The sequence below is a fragment of the Asparagus officinalis genome, chromosome 3 (assembly GCF_001876935.1).
Source record: "Asparagus officinalis chromosome 3, Aspof.V1, whole genome shotgun sequence".
Classification (NCBI taxonomy): Eukaryota; Viridiplantae; Streptophyta; class Magnoliopsida; order Asparagales; family Asparagaceae; genus Asparagus; species Asparagus officinalis.
In genome coordinates this window covers 8,947,884-8,958,139 of record NC_033796.1, presented here as the reverse complement: position 1 = coordinate 8,958,139, position 10,256 = coordinate 8,947,884, and positions in this window count along the sequence as shown.

Sequence of the window (10,256 nt, the reverse complement as noted above, 5' to 3'; positions counted from 1 at the left end):
CGCGAAGGAATCTAGAGACAGTAGCGTTTATCTCGACAACGGCGAGATAATTGCTCTTCTTAGGATTATCGCAACGGAATAAACCTAAGGAACAGATACAGGTGATGTAGATCTGAAGAAGCTTTCTCTCCTGTGTTAAAGAACTTGATCAATCTTCAATACGGCAGGGTTTCGCCAATTCTCCAAAATTCCAGATCTGAAAAAATGAGGCCCTGGGGCTGTATTTATAGGCTCCAAGGAAGTCCGGGCGGTTAAAACTGCATAACGACCGCTTTTTAGGCCTGGAGACACCCTTGGGTGTCCCAGTGAGGCTGAGACACCCTTGGGTGTCTCGCCCAGCGAGGCTGAGACACCCTTGGGTGTCTCGGTTGGGCCGAGACACCCTGCGGTGTCTCAACTCAGCTGAGACTCTTCTTTTTGCATACTCGTTCGTTTCCTCCGTAACTTCTCCATTCGGGCTCGGATTCGAGCGATTCAAAGTGCGTTGGAAAGCCGACGAGGAGTCCTATGAGCTTCGATGATTTAGTCCTCGTGAATTAAACTGGGATATGAGTGGTGTTTCGCCTTTTATAAGCAACGCAGGGCTCCCAATCAATCCGTATCTTCGTTATTCTGAAATCCCGTTACTTTACGTAGTTCGTCGATTCACTTTGAGCATTCATCAACATCAATCAGGCTTCTGCGACTTAGATAGTGATGTTCATCATCTTTTCTTAGCACCGAGTTGTTCGTGGCGACCTATAGACAATTTTCGATGCCTACAGGAACATCGCATAAGGAACATGCTCTATGTGTGCCTTATCTTCCGCTGTAGTGGGAGATTGTTTACCTAAGAGCCTAAAGTGTGGAGCCAATGGAGTCACCACCGGTTTAGCACTTTGCATTCCGAATCTCGTGATCACCCGCTCTATGTAGCCCTTCTGACTCAAGAACAATCGCTGATTCGCCCGCTCTATTCTAATCTCCATACCTAGTATTTTCTTAGCAGCGCTCATGTCCTTCATCTCGAACTCTTTACCAAGTTGATATTTTAACCGATCTATCTCCACCTTACTTCTCAAAGCAATAAGCATGTCATCCACATATAATAGAAGATAGATATAATCACCTCCACGAAGATTTAAAATATAGACGCAACAGTCATACTCGCTTCAGGAGAACCCATGCTTTAGCATGAAGAAGTCAAATTACTTGTACCACTACTGAGAAGATTGCTTCAGTCCATATAGTGATTTCCTCAAGCGACATACATGATTCTCCTTGTCCTCAACCTTGTAGCCCTCAGGTTGATGCATATAGATCTCTTTATCCAAGTCTCCGTGTAATAAGGCCGTCTTGACATCGAGTTGTTCCAGCTCAAGATCACCATGAGCAACAATACTCAATAGTACCCGAATAGAAGTGTATTTTACCATCGGAGAAAATATCTCATTGTAATCCATACCCTCTCTTTATGCAAACCCCTTAGCCACTAGCCTCACCTTGTATCTCGTACCACCGAGCTCTGAAGGATCTTCCTTTATTTTATACATCCACTTACAACCTATAGCTTTCTTTCCTACGGGTAATGGGACCACCTCCCATGTTTGGTTCTTCTGGAGAGATTCTATCTCCTCCTCCATCGCAACCAATCAACTCTCGCTATCTCTATCCCGAATAGCTTCCTTGAAGGAGACCGGCTCATCTTCCTCCACCGAGAGTGCGCACTCAACCAAATTAACTTGCCCATAATGTTTCAGGGGTTGATTAGACCCCGTTTTTGTACCTGCTTGTATGCTCGCCTTGACCTAGTGGAAGCCAAGCTATCCTCGAGCTGTTGTTATTGTAGTGCATGTATATTCTCCTGCTAAACCTCCTCCTGCTCAAGCTCATCATCTACCTGATTTCCCACTTTAACACGACTAGACCTGGTTGGTCTTTAGGTTCTATCTCAATAACCTGGGACTTAGAATTCCCAACAGTCTCAACACCATCATCCTTTGGCACCCTAGCAATCATGGACTTCTCATCAAAGGTAACATCCATGCTGATCACAAACTTCGAATCTTCTATACACCAAAGGCGATAGCCTTTTACACCCTTTGCATACCCCAAGAAAATTATATTCTTGGCCCTCGCGTCAAGCTTTCCCTCGTTGACGTGATAGTAGGCGGTACATCCAAAAATTTAAAGTCTCTCATAATTTGCATGCTTCCCTGACCACACCCGATAGGGTGTATCACCATCCAATATAGAATGTTGAGATCGATTCACTAGATAGCAAGTTGTAGCAATCGACTCTGCCCACCATTCTTTTCCCAAACCAGCATATGATTGCATACTCACTGCTTTCTCCCGCAGTGTTCGGTTCAGTCTCTCAGCGACCCTATTTTGCTGTGGTGTAGATCTAACTGTCCAGTGTCTGGCAATTCCCTCCTAATCACAGAACTCCTTGAAGGCACCATCTGTATACTCTGTACCGTTATCAGATCTCAATATCTTCAATTTCTTTCATGTCCTATTCTCAACCATCGCCTTCCACTTCCTGAATGTCTCAAATACCTCATTCTTATGCTTAAGAAAATAAACCCAAGCATACCTCGAATAATCATCTATGAATGAGACAAAATATCTAGAACCACCCTTGGAAGTTGTCGAAGCCGGACCCCAAACATCCGTGTGCACATAATCTAGTATCCCTCTGCTCTTGTGATTGTTTGTCAGAAACCGGACCATATGTGCCTTTCCATACACACAGTCCTCACAAAAATCCATGCAAGACTTCTTCAGATTCTTTAACAAACCATCCTTACCGAGCAGATCTAGACCCTTCTCTGACATGTGCCCAAGCCACCTATGCCATAACTGTGTGTGCTCACATAGGTCTCCACCACTTCCATTAGTTTCAATAGTTGCATCTCCTGTTACCGTCGTACCCGAGAGAGTATATAGGTTACCGTGACGAATGCCCTTCATCGCTACTAAGGAACCCCGAACAACCCTCTTCACTTCGTTCTCTGTTACAATCTTACAACCCCCGGAGTCCAAAGCACCAATTGAGATAAGATTCTTCCGAGATTCTTCCGCAAGTCGGGAACGTGCCTTACATCCGTCAAGGTTCGAACCACTCCATCATGCATCTTGATCTTGATATCGCCTAGCCCCACCGTTTTACAAGCATGATTGTTTCCCATCAGTACGGTTCCACCATCAAGAATCCACTTCCTATTTGGACACATATGGTAAGAGCAACCAGAATCAAGAATCCACTTCCCGGAGGTATCCTCGCCACCCGTGACGACGTAGCATTCCTTATCGCTCCCTTTCCATGAAGCGTAGCTCGCCTCTTCCTTGCCTTCTCGTCTTTCAGTCTTGTTGTTGTTCTTCTTCCTACCTACTCTCTTGTTAGGACAATTGACTTTGAAATACCCTCTCACCGCATCTGAAACACAGTCTTTTCACAAGAGATCTTGATTTTGATCTAGACTTTCCTCCCTTATCTTTTCCTAGCTCATTGCCCCTTCCTCTGGCAAAGAACCCCTACGCTTGTTCTTTGTTACCACCAGTGGTCATATCACTACTTGTAATTTTTTGAAGATCATCCACTAGAAGCGCTGTTCTAGTCTCATCCATCGACAAATTATCACCCACAAGCATCAGTGTTTGAACTAGATTCTCATAAGACTTCGGCAGAGATAGAAGTAGTAGAAGTGTCTGATCCTCGTCTTCCACTGTCACCTCAATGTCTTTCAAATCCGATAAGATCCTATCGAACTTGTTGATATATTCCCGGATTGATGAGCCTTCCTCCATCTTGCAAGTATACAATTTGGATTTTAAATAGGTCTGGTTCATTAGACTCTTTGTCATGAAGGTACTTTCTAACTTCAACCACACGCCCGCAGCCGCTACCTCTCCATCTACTAAGAAAGCTACATCCCTTTCAAAGCAAAAGATAATCGACGCCCGTGCTTCCAGATCCAACTCCTCCTAATCCTCATCAGACATATCCTTGTGCTTCTTCTCTTTTCTCGCCAAAGCCTTGTGCAATTTCTACGAAATCAGTGAATTTTTTATCTGCATCCTTCAATAGGAAAAATCATTCTTCCCATTGAATTTCTCAATCTCATACTTTCCCACTTTAACTGTTTTACTTGTAGACGTCATTCTCCGTTTGTATTAATAAATCTGCTTCTCTTAGGAATTTTTACAAATACCTTGTGTGCATCACATAATAACCAAACATCACCTCAAATCGGAATCTTTACCACCTCCAATCTGAACAAAGGCTCTGATACCAATTGTTGGGGGCGCAATACGCCCACACCGCCGCGGAAGCTAATTAATCCCGAGAGAAAACCTTGAGAAGAGCCGCCGCTACAGAGGTGAGAAAACGCCTCTGGAAAAATCGCGAGTGAGCTGGACCCATGATCTTGTGAACAGGGTTTCCCTTTTTTATAGGGAAACCCTAGGTCACGTTCAGCCAGCGAGTTCCAGCTGGCTATAGCTGGCATTCACTATAGGCGACTTCGATCTCCATCAGGCGAGATCCACGCCTAACATGCGAGTTTCCTCGACTTGTCTCCTCGCCCGCAAGCGACTTTGATTCGAGCAGGCGAGCTCCCCTCACCTCAGCAACAGGCGAGTATCCATCTCCAAGCGACGCCCCATCCAGGTGAGTTCGAGCTCCGCCATCATCCGTAACGGGCGAGCTCGCCCGCCGTCACCCCCTCGCCATCGCCGTCAAGGGCTCCGCCGTTGCCGTCGAGCTCCGATCTCCGCCGTGATCGCCGTCGAGGTAAGTTCTTCTACAGATATCAAATAATCTTTTCGATTAACAAAGAAATGCTATCAGGTAGTTGATTTGATCAATAATAAAATGAATCGATCAAAATATTTTCAATACAAAGTAATTTTCTACAACAAACATAATTCATGAGTTAGCTCTAGTTCTTGAATTTCCGCATTCATATACAAATCATATCTTTTTATAAACTCCATACCAATCATCATGTTATTAACGCCTCGTCTTTACAGTTCACTTTGTCTCGTAAGCTCTATCCACCAGTATACGTACTTCTCTCTGTTGCTGGGAATCTTTACAGAAACTCCAGAGCTTATTGCGGAACTTAATTTATGACAAAAATACAAGAGCAAACTACAATCAAACCAAACACGCAACGACAAATTAAAGATGCATTCACATTTCTCTGTTGCAAATCCTCACGAGAACATCGATCACTTCTTTTTCCTCTTGCTCTCCATGACAAAAGTCAGATAACTATGGCAACGGCTAAGTTGTAGCTCTCTCTTTCCTAAATAAACCATTACTTCATAACCATCGAACCCCGACTGTGTAATGCCTGCACGCGTTTGTTGCGTGTGTAGTGGGGGCAAAAAATACCAGGTGGTGGTTCATCTAATCTAATGCCATTATAAAAGTGTGTCGCATGTTAAAATATTTTCTTCCAAAATTGCTCACCAAATACATCCATACATACATAAACACATACATATATACATAAATTCACAAACATACACATATAAATTCACATGCATATTTATTCATTCGATATGATAGAAAAATATAAAACATTAATATGACATAACCCTCCTATTAATTATCCATGATGAGTATTCTATTTTTTATAAACCCTGATATTAAACCTATATTAATTCCATCAAACCATTCATATCCCATAGTCATAACTTCTTTCTCATTTATATACTATATCATCTAAATTCAATAATATAAGCAATGGCGTACCATAGTTTATTGATTAATCATTCTTATATAAACCACCATTTCCTAATTCATTCCTTATAACCCCACCCATTACAAATCTTACAACTTTTTCTTATATTTGGCCTCTCCTCTACCTCTATATCCATTTTCTCAATATGGTATATCATCATTTCTCTTCAAACTCCTCCCCGTTTTTGGCGAGCACATGCATTGATGCTAAGAGGAACTAAGTTGGTCACTCCGATGTGCAACTCAAGAGGCTCAACATATACTAAAACGAGGCCGATGGAGAATAATACATTAAGATGCGGTTAAATTCAACTAGATGATCATCGTTTAAAGACAGAGATTGTAAGATTTTAAGTCAACTTACGGTGTAATTTTATGAATTTAGTAGTTGTTATAAGGGATTTTCTTTGTGTACACTTGTGTTTTGAATGAAAGAGAGATTATTCTCGTGTGAGGAGGAATTGCCGATTTAGTATTTAAGAAATAACTATGCTCTAAATTTGCTCATTTATGTGTGTGTCTTTTAATCTTATGATCATTCAGTTTACTTTGTTTTACATGTTCTGACAGATCAATTTGAAAAGGTTTTATTTGCCTTATAATTTATTTATTAATATAGATAAATAGTAATGAATTATATATTGTTCTAATTTAAATTAAATTATTAAAAATATTAATATATAATTAAAATATATTTTAATATTAGCGCCTCAACGGTCATGGAGACTGCCTACAAGTGACATCTCGGGACTAAATGACTACAATATCATGGTAAACTTCTTGGGTTTTTTTATTTTGTATTCTTTTACAGACTAATGAGTGATGTTTATTTCTAATCCAATTACGTCTATTATCATCAAGAAGCAAGGAGTATCGGTTACTATTCTTTCTTAAAGATAAAAGTGAGAGGAGTTTTATTATTTCTAATAAAACTAATATTTGTAATATAATAAACTTTCTCTAATAAAATAATTAATATTTTTAGGGGGCATTATTTTTTTGTTTAACAATTAAATAATATTACTGAAATTATTATTCAAACAAAACTATTATTAAATTTTAGTTTATTAATATTGATTTCATTAATTATTTTTTAATTAAGTTTAATCATTAGTATAGTCACATTAGTATACTAATTAATACTACTTCTTTTTGCTGGTCAATAAATAATTTTATTTCACTAAACCAAATTTTCACATCACATCATGGGGAAAATATAACAAAAAGTCCCCTATAACAACTACAATAGTAGAATCATAAACTCTGAACCTAGAAAGAGCATCATTACTATAGTAATATATTACTGTAGTAACATATAACATTAATTTAATAAATTCAATCATTAATTTTTATTTAATATTACCTCTAAGGAACATTGCTATACTAATTTAAGTAGTGTCATTAGTATTGCAACGTTATAGCAATTGAAACAATCAGTATAGCGACTGTAACATTACTATACTCTTGAACAATACTTCATTTGTAATATGGACAATTATTGTAACAACATGGATATAAATTTTAAGGATCTATTTACTTATAAATTGCATGCATCACTACTACCAAACAGGCCAGCTCCAACGGTTCATACCGTTGGGACATATAATGACCCTAACAGTTAAAACCGTTGGTGCAAAAAAAAAAAACCGTTTGGACAAATTGCGTTGGGGCAAAGTTAGCCTCAACGGTTGTTTTAACAACACCAACGGTTCAACCGTTTGTGCTAATATTTTTTAATTTTAATTTTTAAAATATAAAAAAACCAGCACCAACAGTTTCAACCGTTGGTGCTGCTATTTGCACCAACGGTTTAAACCGTTAGTATGTTAACTTGCACCAACAGTTAAAACCGTTAGTGAAAAAACCGTTGGTGGAAAAACGTGCACAGCTCGTGCACCTTATCAGCCTGTTCACAACAATATTCCCACGTAATTATACAACCAAAAACATAAATGTCATAAAATGAATTCAAGATCCTAACACCACGCGCAATTATAAGCCAAAACAAAAAAAAAGACTAAAATAAAATGCGAGTAGTAATTTTTAAACAACTAAATCATAAACATAAAGAGTATCCAATACAATGTCTCAAATATCTAAAAAGTGCAAGTCACTGCTGACTGAATCGGAAAAAATCGATAAAAGACTTGCGAATGTCCTCCTCGTCGTAGCCCTCCTGCGTTAAGCCCCTTAACAAGCTCCCCAGTCGACTTGCAAGAGGATTTTGTGCTGAAATATCCCCCTCCTGCGTTAAGCCCCTTAACAAGCTCCCCAGTCGACTTGCAAGAGGATTTTGTGCTGAAATATCCTGAGGAGAATGTTGAGCAGAAGAAGTAGAACCCTGAGCATCCGGAGAAGGTTGAGCAGAAGCCAATTGAGTAGCCGGAACAACAGAAGGTGGATGAGCGGTATGATGATCAACCTGTAAAGTATAACTAATGATATTTAGAGGGCACGTTCAGATGAATCTCACACAAATCTGTAATTTAATAAATGTATGCTTGCCAAATAGTCACAATTTTACATTGTAATATCCTTGATCAAATCGCATGTGTTAAAGAGTTGATTGATAAAGTGAAGCAAATATTCAGCTTAAGAGAAAAATCTGAAGCAGGCGAATCAATTGAATGCAAGTCATCTGCAATGAAAAACTTAGACCAAACTTATCTGGTATCAACATACTAAATTTATAAAGAACACAATGAATAAATTTGTCTCCTGAAACAATTTTTAAATCAACAATTTCTCATGGTTTTAAGAGCACTAGGTGCATCAATGACACATACAAACAAAGGAAGTAATTTGGTCCACAGTCATCATATAACAAGAGCTAATCTGCAATACAAATCATACTCTAACAAAGGAAGTAATTTGGTCCACAGTCATCATATAACAAGAGCTAATCTGCAATACAAATCATACTCTATATGTCTTCCCTATTTATTAGCCTTAAGTCTTTGTTTAAGACAACTTCGTTTAAGACCAAGCTCAACTGTCCCTATAGTATGCTGCATAGAGACGCTGAGAAGACTCCCAACTGTCACAAAGACACAGCGAAGACACAAAATAAACGAGCTATTTATTACTAATATACCAACAAAAGTAGTTGAAATGGATACATCAACGCCACAGAGAGTAATGTTGTATTCAACTTGCCAACGATACACGTCGCTCAATAAGGCATATGCATTCTTAATAAGGTAGACAGTCAATTGCAGCATTACTCAAAATATCGTCCATCATCCAAATCATTAAACAAGCGGAAAATTCGAAGGATACGAATACTATCATTACAGACAACACTTAGTACAAAAAATCACCCGAGGTTTTGAAGGGTTTCGACGAGGCGAGGCCAATGGATGACAATAGATCAGACACGTTATAGAAATGGAGGCCAATGGATGACAATGTGTCGGAATTTAATGAGGCACACTTAATTAGTTCTCAGTTCTACTTCCACTACGCTGAACTTATCTGAAAGAGTTGTGGAGTTATGAATCACATGGTCCTTTGCAAATTGCAAGTCAAGAGACAGCTACCCAATTGACTTTATGGTTTCCAGAATCCACACTCTTCCTTCGGATTTGCTTAGATTTGATCAATTTTTACAAATGATTCCAAAGAATTCGGCGCAGAAATTTTAAGGCTGCTGTTTATTCGGCAGCCATACAAATATTAGTACTGTCCTTTAAACATCCAATATTTTGGTAAATTTAATTGGACGATGAGAAATAATAATACTATAGGAGGCAGGTGACACATTTGTTTGGCAGCTGGGCTTACGATATAGATAGCAAGGGAAACAAGTCTGTTGTTTGAAGTCCTTTGCTGTTACTGAATTTTTTGAATGTGCGACTCTTTTGGAAAAAAATCCAGACATTGGTTTAAGCAGAGGATCTATGTTGCATGGATACGGGTACTGATACTGATATAGATACAGGTACGGGACACAATAAATTTGCAAAAGGTAGGGTACGGGGACGTATTTATATAAATATTTATATACACATATATTATATTGTGAAATTAATAGTTTAAATGAGACATTTTATTCACATGCTATGATAGAATTAAAACTCCTATAATATTGTCATGTTTCTTTTATTATGTGGATTATAAATTGTAAAAATGCTTTTTTAAAAAACTAGACACCTAAATGACCATTAAGATCATAATTTGGAGCACGAGTTTCAAGAAGTGGATGTGAAGTGTAAGATTTACGTTCGGGAAATGTCTGGCATGTGTTCTAAATTTTCTAAATTAAAACATGTGTTGTTTAATTGAGTACATGCTCAAATCAATGAACATATGCAAGGAGTGTCCAAGGAGTTTGGGTATGGGCACGGGTACATGTCAGGTACAAGTAGGGGTATGGGTACGGCTTCAAGATAGAAGTACCCTGGTAACTTAGCTGAGGATCGAAGGACAGATAAAGAGATAAATAAAGGGATTAATCACTACCTTTAGTGCTGGGCAGTGAAGGACATGACATTTGGAAGAGAAAAGAAAATGGATCAGTCAA